Source organism: Mesocricetus auratus, unplaced genomic scaffold (assembly GCF_017639785.1).
Source record: "Mesocricetus auratus isolate SY011 unplaced genomic scaffold, BCM_Maur_2.0 Super-Scaffold_100018, whole genome shotgun sequence".
Classification (NCBI taxonomy): Eukaryota; Metazoa; Chordata; class Mammalia; order Rodentia; family Cricetidae; genus Mesocricetus; species Mesocricetus auratus.
Window position 1 is genome coordinate 997,160 of NW_024429199.1, and position 13,299 is coordinate 1,010,458.

At 42.4% G+C, this 13,299-nt stretch overlaps 1 protein-coding gene across 1 annotated transcript in view; it reads left to right on the top strand.

Annotated features, from left to right (window-relative positions):
* Window positions 1–13,299, top strand: part of LOC101824351 (sine oculis binding protein homolog) — a 159,631-nt gene that overhangs the window by 47,037 nt on the left and 99,295 nt on the right.

Genomic DNA, 13,299 nt, shown 5'->3' on the forward strand with positions numbered 1-13,299 from the left:
GAAACAGGATGCACGATGTTTTACCAAGCACATGGACATCTGCACACTTACTGTCCAATCCTTAAAGATCTGCTACCGCCTTTTGCCACCAAGTACTGAAGTCAGTTTCTAGGCCTACGTTTCTCATAGATCTGTAAAACTTCCTTAATTCATGAAACTGTACACATTTTGCTAAGTATTTGCATTTCCATTTCTGTAATACAAGATAAAAAAAAAAAACCTGCCCCATTCTTGCAGCCGGAGCTCGCCTTTTTAAAGTTTAAGGTTTGAAATCCTGAATGCTAATCATGGCTCACTGCATTGCAAGCACCGTTGCAGCAAATAATCTCCTCAAATTTGGGTCACATTCATTCTGCCAAAAAACATAATGCCTGAAGAATTAGGCTGCAGGGTCCAGTGGGTTGGAATTTTAGAAGCAGTCTGTAAGAATTAGGCTCCTGATCTCCACTGGAACTAGAAGGCAAGTAAGGAGATTGCCTACAAGTCTTTGGGGTTTGCTATCCCTCGGGAGGGTTAGGGTTAGAATTATCTCCAAGAGCTCGGGGCTCCCCGTTGTGAGTCCTGAGCATTAAAAAACAATAATCCTAGGAGTGGGCCTAGTGATTTCTTCTTTAAAGTTTGGCTTTATCACAACAAAATATGGCGACAGAACAGGACTTTTTGTCCTTCTAGAATTCTGAGGGGCTAAGGATCTAAATCTTGATGGACTGTTTATAGTGAATAAGACCAAGCAAGGCACATTTGTCAGAACTTTGATGATATCAGTTACACAAAGTAAGCTTTACTACTTTGTAGTAAGCCTTGGAAGAAAGGCATGGATGCCATTGGAAAAGCAGCCTGGAATCCTGTATTATACAATATATGTGTATATAATTTATGCGCACTTATACAGGCACACACACACACACTTTTAAAATATCATGGGTAAAGTTTAAGGTCAAACTGAATTTAAGCTTCCATGTCATACATTTTTGAAAGATGGGTAATGGGAACCAGGGACACCCACTATACTTTACTTTCTGTGAGGAGCTACTGGGATGGGTGTCCAGCATCTTGTAAACCTTGGGAGTTGCTGTGGTTTGACTTAGCCAGTGCCTTTGCCTGCTGGTCTCTGTGGCCCCTTAGTGCATACATCGTCTGTCTTCTAGTCTCCTTATGCTTTTCAAAGCTCTGTCTGCTAAATGTTTCCAAACAGAGAAAACAAGCGTGAATGCTACCTTACCTGTTGGGTTCTTCCCCCTCACCCCCGGAGTGTTACCTCTGAAACAGTATCCTATTGTATTACTATAAACATGTACAGCTGCCTGCATTTCTGTTAACTGGTAGGATTTTGTGGTCATTTCATTTAGGGATTAGGTTTCCTAATGGCTCGTATTAGATCCCAGCCCTGCATCCGGCCATTTCTAAGAACTGCTGTTATAAGCCCTGACGCGTTCCCTGCTGCAGACAGTGGCAGATAGATAGCTACGTGTCTTCTTGTATGATTAACAAAGTACTTAGTCTTCATCGTTAGAATTGGGAACATCATCTTAGAGGTAGAAAGAAATTCTTCCCATTTCTACATAGCAACAGTTTCTCCTTCCCGGTGTTTCTAAATACCGAGACGTATTTAGAATGGTGAATAATGCATACACAGAATAGAGTTTTGTCTTAGGTATACAGTAGACTTTTTAAAATGTAAAATTAACTAAGCTGTAAATTACATTTTATAATGACAGCCCATTTCTTGCTGGATAGCATGCTGGGATCTAAAAATGGCCTGCAAGTTGAACCCAGATTGCATGCATAACTAACTTTACAAAGGAAAACCCTCATAGACAAGGTAGGTAATTAGGAGCAGTGTTCAGCCGACCTTTGCTTTGTGTCTGAGCAACACCTGCATTTGTGAATGTAAATTGGACAGCTGTGCTGTGGGTCCCTGTGCTCGTCTCGTCGAAAATGCTTGCATATACAGGCAGCATGGCATTGCGGCTAAAAAGAGGACAAAAATAGCCCAACACTTGAAACCGAGGCCCACGAAAATGATCTCTTTAAATTTCATTTGCTTCTCCAGCCTTTCTTTTTCTTTGGGACTCAGTTGGAAAAAAATGTCGTAGTCACCTCTTCTAAAGCTTGTCATTTAAAAGTCAGGTGAGCTCGGTGGAAGCTAAGTTAACCTGTTAGGGTCTATTTTAAACTGAACGTGAATTTTAATTAGGAGTTATTTGGATTGCCACCAGCATGTAGGCATTTTGCAAACTGCTCCTGCTAACATTCTGTGAGAGGCCCATGAGTCACAGCTGTATTCACTTATGGCGTTCAAGCAGCTACAAGTTTATACATTGCAGGATGTCAGCTCTGGGGTGTGTATAGTGTTAATTCATAATGTATCTTATAAAATCCCAATTTCTACAAGGTTCAACTGCTGACTCAAAGACTTTTAAACCAGTGTGGGAGGGGTTTATGTAGACCATGGGCATTGGGTAAACAATGGCATGTCAATCTCATTACTTGAGAAAGGGACAACTTTAATTTTCACCCCTTTTATTAAAAAATAGTGTTTTTCATGCAATATATCCTGATTACAGTTTCTTCTCCCTCTACTCTTTCCAGTTTGTTTCCACCTCCCCTTCCATCCAGATCTACTGCCTTTCTATCTCTCATTAGAAAAGATCAGGCTTCTAAGAGTTAACAACCAAACATAACAAAATAAAATACAAGATAAAACAAAACCCATCACATTGAAGTTGGACAAGGCAACCCAACAAAAGGAAAAGAGCCCCAAGAGAAGGCACAAAACTCAGAGACACACTTTCTTCATACACCCAGGAAGGAGTTCCATGAAAATACTAACCTGAGAGCTAAAGTGTATATGCAGATAGACCTAGAGCAGACCCCTGAAGACCCTGTGCTTGCTTCTGCTTCAGCCTTTGTGGCTTCATATGCTCAGTTGATTTAGAGGGCTTCTCCTGGTATCTTCCATCCTCTCTCTGGCTCTTACACTCTTTCTGCCTCCTCTCTCATGGGGCTCCAGACATGGGGTCAACTTTGCAGAGGGATAATAGTTCACTCTTGTCCAAGCCCCCTTTTGAGGCCACAGTGGAACAGGACTTGAGAACATTTTTATCCTGAAAATTCATAAGGAGTTGGGAGGTTGCAAAGCATCCTTACTATGTCTGCAACAGATGCAGAAACATTGAGTTTAACCTTTATTTTATTTGTTTTATGTTTTCTGTATGTGTATGGATGTTTTGTCTGCATGTATATGTCTCACATCTGGCGTTACAGATAGTTATGAGCTGCCACATGGAATGCTGCAAATTGAACCTGTTCTTTGGAAGAGCAGCCAGTGCTCTTAACCCCTGAGCCAACTCTCCTTCCTGAGTTCAACCCTTCAGTATCAATTTTACTTTGTAAGATAGCAGAGTGCTTAAAATATTTTTTTATTATCCCTCTAAAAAAGAATAGAACAGGGCTGCAAATAGTAGTCTTTTCCACTTAGCATTTATTTAATCTTCTTTTCTTTTCATGGGAAATAAATATCCTGTTGTTTAAACTAGTATCTAGAAATAAATCAGGAAATCAAAACTGAAGCAAAGTGGCCAGTGTAAGCCAAGGATGACTGTTTTCATTCCTTGTTCAAACCTCAAGTTTGTAGTGTTCTGAATGGCATTGGAAATGCAATAAACACAAACTCCTAAGAGCATCGAAGTTTTGCTTCCTAATTTTACTTCCCATGAATGGAGACAGGAATAGATAGTTTCTTCTTCAGGATACGCTGCTCCCATTGTGCCATAGACGCTAGAGATGGAACATTTGCAGATGATGTCATTGTGGTTTCCATGAAGACAGATGCTCTATGGGGGGTTATGTAATAAACATTTATTTTCCTTCCATACTATATCTCTGGATGCATCCCAGTCTTTATTTGAGATCTCTTTTGAGGGACCCATCACTAACTGGAATCATCATTGTGTTATTTGTAGTCATATTTTATTTATATGCATGGTGCTTAGTTTTTTGTTTGTTTTTATTGGTGTTATTTTGCTTCTTTAAAATTAAACTTGAGCATAACCCAAAAAGATTTCTTTGTTTCAGACTTAATTATAGAACCCAGGAGTGTAGAAGAAATGTATAACAATCCTTCTGCTTAGCTACTAATTAACCTGTCCAGTTTTTTCCCTTTAAACACATGCAAAATTTAATTTGTAAAATGGCTATCATTCACAAAGGTTTGAGAAGGACATTAAGAAATTACTTGCAATTAATGTCCTCTAACTGTCTGAAGCTCAGGGCAAAGACTTGATTTTGCTTGGTGCTTGCACACTGACTGGAAAGTGAGACCAGGAGCCTAGGGTTATTCTGCGGATTTCCCGGCTGTTATCTGGCCTAGGGAAGCTTGCAGGATCTGATTGTATGCGCTTGGCATGCAGGAGGATAGCCTTGGTTCTTCTGTCTCTTGAGTCAGAGGTTATAGACCTGCCCACTGCTTTGCATGCAGGATGGTCCACTGCCCAGGCCTTGCATTCGTAGGCTGGAAGCTGAGGGTTCCCTTTAGACACAGCAAACAGGGGCAACCTCAGAAAACTGGGAAAAGAACAACAAATCCAAATCTTTTCCTGTCCTCTCATATTTAGAAATATGGAGTGGAATATTAGTGAGCTACTCTCAATAGGTGCCTTTGAGAGCAACAGAGGGAACAATGCTAGTTCCCAGAAACACATTGCCAGTGGAAAGAGTAGGGAAGCCCTGACAGGTGAAATGCAGAATAGGTGAGCTTAAAACCTAGAACATAGGCTTCCTTGGAATGCCAGAGGGGAATCTAGGACAGACGTTCTTCAGGCAGGTGGGGCACAGTGCCCTAAGAAAGCCACCTGAAGCTGGGGCACAGGCACAAGTCTTTGTATCTGCCAGAGTCCTTGAAAAACGTTGGTGTAAGGGAGACCTACACACAGACAGAATGGTCAAGTGAGTTTGTACTCAAAAGAAGGGCTTTGCAAGTACTTCTGGCTTTTTATTGGGCTACAGTTTGGGCGATTGTGAGGAGAAAGAAAGAAAGAATTCTAACCTGTTAATCCAGAATGAATACAGACTTCTGAATATCAGGTACTTTGAATTAAAGGTGAGGAGGTGATCAAGACTCTAAATATCTTCAAGATTCAGTGTTCTCACTGAATGGAAAGCAGCGTGGGGATTCTTGGTAAATCTGACCCTGGTTTCCTGTTGATCAGTAAGCACATAGGGCTGTTGCCACATACGCTGGGTTGTTCATTTCCAGCCTCAGTAAATCTCTGGCTAACCCTTCTAGTGATAGCTAATGCTAGTCACTTAAATCAAGTTTTTCTCATCTGAGCTGCCGGTAATTATCCAATCCATCTAAGAGGCACACTCCCTTTTAACATTAACCACGGTGTCAGATTGCATCAGCCACATTGTGTCCCGGTGACTACGGCTGCACATGATGAATGTGCACATTTGGAGTTCCCAGTCTGTCTGTTTGGGCAGTGGGCAGTTCAGTAAACGAACAACCAGGAGAGGACCTATTTATTTGGGTCGCACAATCTCTCCTTATTGATCCAGTCACTTGCACTGCCACTGTTACGAATGCTGTTGAGGTTTATTCGAAGAATGAGCATTGGACACATTATCTGAGGAGTCATTTTGATGGCCTCTCTCCTCATAACCTGCATTCAGGACCAGTGTTACTCTCCCTGTCTGACTGCTGAAGGAGGGCACCATGAAGCCTGTGGATGAACAGAGGAATGGGCAAGTGTGGACGTTCTGTGTAAGCTGGCTGGAGAGACCAAGAGAAAAGGATCATGCATTTTCTGGGATTAAAGTTACACTCTGTTAGTTCATGCTTTGCTAAAAATGCCGAGTATCTAAATAAGTGCACGCTGAAGAGGCCTGGGAGCTTGTGCTGAGATATTTTAAGGTAGTAGGATGAGTCCAGAGGTTTTTTTTTCTCATAAACATTTGCAGTGTCTGATTCTAAAACCTAGGATACTCAAAGTCATGTACACCAGATACCAAGCTTTGGGTGTTCCTGTGGTTGTTTTTAGTTTCCCTTCATTTTAACACCTCTGGGTAGCTTTTGAATATGTAGTAAAAGTATGAACTGGGCAGGCTGTATATCAATCTTTGTTCCATGGGTCCCTGGCTTTCTGCTCTTATTATCATGGCTCATATTATCATTGGGATTGAATAAAGAAAATTTTTGCTTCAGAGAGCCATTTAATTTCTGTCTCTGCATATCTGAGTAGAAATTCCCTGTCACAATCTAAGCTTAGGGTGACTGTGTACACAGTGGAGTCTAATGTGTGTTAATGGACTGACTACCTGGGGAAGTTTGCAGGCATTTATCGTGGGCAGGGATGTGCATTGCTATATGCCTGAGAAGGCTAACAAATGGTTTAATGAAGCCACAGACAATGTCTGGACTCTGCTATGGTTTACTGAGCACCCCGGGTAAGTGACACTCCTGTAGTCATTAATAGAGATGATCCATGGCTGGGCGTGGAAGTCAGTGTCCAGTATTTGTCTCATTGCTCATATTCAGGCTGAGGCTCACCAAGCCAATGCTGGTACTTGCTCATATGTTTTCTTTTTAAGGCTTCCTGTTGTCCTTAGTGCTAAGGATTGAATCTGGGGTCTTGAATATGTTAGGTAAACATACCACTGAGATATATTTCCCCAGTTTTAACAATTTTCGTTTTGAGAGATGGTTTCATAAAGTTGCCCAAGCTGGCCTTGAACTCACTGGGTAGATCAGGTAGGCCTTGAACTTGTGGTCCCGTTTCTTTAGTCCCCTTTGTAGCTCCTGTTACAAGTATTTGCCACTGCGCTGGGTTCAAGCTCATTCAATACTTTGTTGCTGCATTTAGCCCAGAGATGAAATGGTAGTGAGGACTGTTTTTAAGCTGTGTAATATTATTTAAAATAACATTTTTAAAGTGATGAGATTAAACTCAAGAATTATATTTATTTGAACGTGCAGTGCCTTTGTAGGTCATCCTCCAAATGAAAAGTAAACAGAGGAATAAAATCCACTCGTGATTAAGTTCCTAAAATGTCAAATTGCATAGTGTTAGAGGGACCTGATTAATCCTTCCGTGGTAAAATGCTCCTCATTAGTTTGCCATGGTTAAGGGTTAACTATTATAAATTCATATATTAATGTATTTTTTTGCTTAATTCATCTCCAGATAGAGGAAATATAGCTGGTAGATGTAAATTTTTTTACTTCTAAATGTACTTTGGAAACATTATCGTGATTTATGAGAAAGCTTTAGGGACATGTAGGAGAAATCATTCATAAATATGTTGAAATGTACTTAAATGTATTTAGCTACTTTTGATTGTGGAAGAAAACTGCCTTGACTTCAAGATGACTATTTTTCTACAGCAAAAGAGTTTATGACATAAATGAAATATTTTACATGCAGCTTTTTTAATCATACAAATCTGAAATGTCTTTAAAATTATTTTTAAATTATCTCCTTTAACTTATGAATTTCTTGACTGGCTCTTTAGCATTAAAAGCCATGTTCTCCCCACTGAGTGTATTTTGGAGGCTCAAAGAGTAATAGGAATTTTGAGGTATTTATGACTACAATCTCACCAAACATTCATGATAAAGTGGTGATTTCTGTATAGACCCAATAAAAGCTATGGTATCTTGTAATGTGCCTCGATAGAATGATTTATAGCTGAAAGACGGTGGAAAGCTTTACGACTTTGCGCTTTAAGAATCTGAGGCCTAACTGAATCCCTAGGCTGTGTGTTGCTTCCATTGCTGCAATGGTCTGTGCGCTGTTGGCGGGAAGGACAAGGGGGTTTGCCTGGTGGAAGGTAAATGCCTCCTTCTTGCTCTCATTCGTGTTTAGTCTAGAAACAAACACCCTCTTAAGATTTGTTCTTTATTCATCTAATCATTGTTAAAACAATACATTAAAATCCAGATGTGGTGGCTCATGCCACAGGAGGAACAGTGTTCTAAGCCAACCCTGGCAACACAGTGAGTTCCAGGATAGCCGAGGCTGCATGAGACCCTGATTCAAAAAAAAAATCAAAAGATGAAATAAAATTATATATATATCAGAATAAAAGAAAAGGCTTGTGCCTTAAATTGACTCTCAAAGAAAGTTATATTCCAGTGGGGTAAGTGGATGTATACATGTAAAAATTATGTATATAATATAATTAACAGTAGTGATAAATGCTATGCAAAAGGGTGGAGTGAGGGATGGACAGTGATGGGTGCTTTACATCTTGTGATTATTGGTGTCGTCTTGGAGGAGGTGGCATGTAGGACCAAAGGAAGTAACAAAGCTAGTTGTATTACGGACTTGTAGCAGAAGGTTCCAGAGGGGAAGAGGAGTAGGAAAAGCAGAGGCTGTAAGGCAGAAAACAGACTTGGAAGTTCTGAACAGCCCAGGAAGGGCGGGGTGTCTGGAGATGAATGATGTGGGTGGCTAGGGGCCAGACCATGGAGCTAAGAGAGGTCATTTGGGTTTTGTTCTAAGTGCAATGCAACCCCCAGAAGTTGTGGAGGGTAGCGGAATGATCCAATAGTTGCTGCTGATTGAACCTCCATTAAGGCAATGATTCATTTAAGATCCTGCATGCAAACGGGATTTGGAAAGTAAGGAAGGCAACAGAATTCCCATCAAAGTTGGGTGTGCCTAGTAATAGAAAACTAAAAATAGCTTATTTGCTGAATTATTCATTAGTAATTATGAAACATTTCCCAGTAGCTCAAGTCAAACCAATTCAGTGGTGTTTCTCCTTTGGGGGTGGAGCTGGTGTGGAGGAAGGAACAAGGTTGGATATTGCTGGTTGTAGTGTAGATGGGCCCACCCCCAGCCTGGAGGAGGGGCGCTTCAGGGCAAGTGCCTCACAGAATGGCACCTGTAGGTTTCTCAAACCCTGCCTCTAGAAGCAAAACAAGGAAGGGAAGTGGCAACTTCGCAGGATCATCTTTGGGTATAAGGATTGCTTTGAAGTTTATGTTACCCCCCCCCAAAAATAGATGTACTTGGATAATTATTTCTAGAGTAAGTATATCAGGCCTAACAGGCTGGTTTAAATAATACAGGGCATCTGTGCTCCTGAAGTAGTTCCTACTTTGGGGTAGCATGACCTAGCAGTATGGTGGTGTTCCGTGGCCCGGTTGCTTTACCTTTGCCATCGTTGTAATAGTGTACAGTGTTGGCCGAATTCCAAGGCAAGTGCCCAGACGTCATGGAGTGGCTGCTAGCAGCACGAGGACTCCAAGCTTCCTTGTTCTCACATGCAGATGAATGAGTGGCTCTGTCCTGACTTTCCACCCTCACTGTCCGCACCTACCGCACAGCCTTATCCCTGAGTGAGGGACTGCGGTCAGGGCATAGAACGCTCTAGTTAGATGGAGCTAATTTGAGCTTCCCTCCCATGTTAATGTTGTGCTTGTCTCATCCTAAGCTCCAAAGGTTACACAGGGAGAAGTAACTGTGACAATGACAGCCTGGGAAGACAGAGAGGGGACCTAAGTGACAGCTGATGGTAGGGGATGCACATGTCCATAGAGAGAAAGCAATGTTCTCAAGTTACTTCACGAGGTTGGATTCTTTATACATGGAATGCACTGTCTAGCCTTGTCCAGTTGATGTAATCTGGAATTTCAGTGTGGATTACGAGCTTAAACTGTGGTTACCACTCAGATGGCTTAGATGAACAACCTCCTCTACCCTAGACTGGCTGTTTGTGAAATCTGGTTTTTAGAATGCTATAGTACCAGGGGTAGCATCGACTCTCTTTGCTGTTTGTAGATGTTAGAACATGGGATTATACGGACCAAGTTACTCTGTGGTTAGTTGCTACATATCTATTCATGGAGGGTATTAAAAGTACATTTCAAACAGAGAGCCTGTACATAATGTATTTTCATTGGTGTGAATGGCTTGGCTTAGGCTGGCCGGGTACCACATTGCAAATGAAGAGGCCCAGTACCATCTGCAAATATAGATGCTTTGGCCTAGATATGTGATGGGATGAGCTGCTGTTTTCAATAGCTCACCATATCACACACTGCAGTCACTTTCTCTTAACTCTAAACCATGTCTGCAAGACAGAAGGGAAAGGTAAGCATTCAAAAAAGTGATGCACCAGACCCTGGATGCATCATGATCGGGTGGCTGAAAGGGAAAGAGGCTTTGAATGCTGCAACCCTTGCAACATCCATCTACAAATCTCCCAACAAAGAGCTGCCACGCCGCTACTGTGAGGTAGGCACTGAGACGGTTGTTGTGCTTATGGTGGCCAATGAAAACTTGGTTCCTGCCCTCATGAGGATTGCAGGCGTTCGGCTAAATGATAACACAGATGCAAAGTTCATTGTGACAAGTGCTAGGATAGTGTGGGCATGGTGCCGTGAGAGCGGCCAGTGGGGATATGAGTGGTCAGGAAGTCTGGATATTCCATGCAGAAGTGATGCTAGGCTTGGGATTTGAAGAGTGCAGAGCTGGTGCAAGGGAGCATGGAAGGAGGAAACGCTGTGCTAAGGAAATGTCAGCACAGTTTCCACCTCTGCATCGGTTCCTTCCACCAGCCTTGCATATTTGGTGAGTTCTGGGCCAGGGAGACTCTGTCTCAACAACAAACATGTGGGCGGCAGCTGAAGAGGGACACGTAATATTCTCCTTTGACTTCTGTGCGCAAACATGTACACCCACATACGTGCATCCATGCACATATGAACATGCACACACATGTACATAGACAGACCACAGGGGAAAAAATCAAGCAAATAAAATGTCCCTTAAGCTGTAACTCATGTATCCATTTGCTTATGACTTTATTTGTTCTACCAAGTCTTGGGGGTTATTGCTCACCTGCTGGCCTTGCCTCCTCAACTTTTCATTCAGCTTCATGTTCTATAATATTAGCCAAATATTAATAAGCTAATTCATTTCATAGAGGATATAGATAGCTTATAACTCCTAAAGGCAGGGACACTTTGTAAAGAAATAATAAAAGTGATAACTGCAAGAGAATGGCTTACTGATTTAAATATGTCAGAAAAGCAACAATGAAAACAAAAGATTGGTGAAAAATGTCCTGGTATGAATGAAGGACTGCAGCATTTTGAGGATGATATTTACTGCTTGACACAAGTCAATTTTGATAAAAAAAAATACAAATAAGGCACATATTCAGTTAGCCCTGCCACCACACTGGGCTGGGAGAAGAGATGTAGTTATGTTGTATCTATAGAGAGAACTCTATAGCTGTGTTGCCATTAAGGGAAGGGCAGACAGGAAGTTTGGTAATAAGTCCCAGGACAAAGAAATACTGATTGACACTCAGGATCCCAGACTGGACAACAGTGATCAAATGGAAACAACGTGGCATGTTGTCTGCCACAGTGACAGAGGGTGATTTTTGTAGCATAGTAGTGTGGCCGGGGAGACACGGATTCTCCCTCCTTTCTTTGTCTCCTTTGTTCCAGCCTACCATCTAATTTTAGTGCCTTGATGGTGCTGATAATTCTGTAGAAATGTAGTGACAAACAGGCAGGTAAGCAGTTCAGATGCTACCCTCCTGGTCCCTCCCTGGGTGATGTGCACATGAGCATTCCTGATGGGAGATGTCTGCTTTGCTGTTCAGGATGCCAGATGGAGGAGCTGGCCCTCACCGCGTCTGCCCACACCTGCAGCTGCCTCAGGTGGCCGTGACTGAGAGGGGGCCCTGCAGTTCAGCTGGAGATAGCAGCCCTCTCTCCGGTTCCAGGAGTGCCTGAAAACCACAGAGTGACAGTCCTTTCCAAAAGAGGCTGATTTTAAAACTGTGATGAAAATGGCTAACAGCAGGCTGAAGGTTAAAGTAAAAAACTTAAAAACCATAAAATCTGCCTGGAGGCTATTTAAGCAAACTGTTCTAGAGGCACAGATGGTTCATATACCTCTGAGCCAAAAACAAAAAAGGAAAAAGGGGACAGTAAAGCTGGAGCGATTAAGCAGACAAGTATGAAAGTTGTATTAGTGCTCAAAAGGCATCCTTTAGAAAAGTGGAAAATCGGTGTCGGGAACTCAGATGTGTTAAAGACCTCTGGGAAGTGAGGGGCAAATGGGTGACATTTCAGAGAGCAAGCAGAGACGGGGCACGGCTCCATTGTGGTCCCTGGATATCAGAAGCCGGACTCCGTGGTAATGAGCTGCGGAAGAGGCACGGCACAAATTCGGGCGTGGCTCCTGGCCTGTGTCAGTTTTTGATGTAGAGCTGATTTCATAAAGGTTGGATATAGCCCAAATAGCAGTTTGAATCTCCAGATATCCTCAGTGAATTTAAGAAACTGAAGTGCTGGGAAGCAGAGGGACCAAGCCTATGAAAGAAAGAAGCGTTGTTGACAGGAACCAGCCAGCTTGCAGGAAAGTGCCTAGTGACACAGTTCTCAGGGGTGTTTGTTTGCACACGTATGAGCATGTTTACCACGATTACAGAAAGGCCAGCTTTTGAGACTGATGACTGGGAATCCTCCAAATTTTGACAAAAGTTAGATGGTGGAGCCTAGTGGGACAGTATGGAGGCCTCGGGATCACCTTTCAAGGACCACCCCCTCCCCACAGAGGAAATACATAGACAGATTAACAGACAGTACTCATATCTTGAGTTAGCCTTCAATATAAATCCAAATAAAAATGAACAAATATAACCTGGCTGTTCAGAAATTCACCTAATTCATGTGGAATTTGCTGACTCCCTTCACACACCCCTGAGGGGGATGAAGGGCAGGAGATGAGGAAGAGACGCTTGCCTCAGATTAAGAACTTGGGTGCTATTCCTTGGGGTGCAGGTGAGTTAGCAGCTCCCACCCCAGAGCATGTGTCAGGAGCTGTGTTACTTAACAAGGGGGCTGCTTAACTGGAAGTAGAGGCCAAGGAGAGGACTTCGCTACTTTACGTCGCTTTAATTTGAAAACCCACAGATCGTGCCTGCGTTGGCCATCCCTCAAAGTCCACACAAAGTTTTCCCTGCTGAGTTTGCTCAGGACCCTGAGAGGGACACTCGGTCCGGTACCCTGGGGCTCACTGTGGTGTCTCCTTAGAATGAAAGAAGTCTTTCATATGCTTGGCTGTAGGAATCGGTTTTCAAAAAAGGATAAAAGTATGCCAAAGTGCATGGTAATAACTGAGCTATGACCCACTTTCATAGGAAACATGTCGTTCATTCTTCTTAACCCGATGCTATGAAGGGTCATTGCTGAACTTTGAAAGCGTTCACATAGAGGATTACTTGTATTTTCATTAAGTTACAGGTTATATGCACACTTGTAGTGCTGAG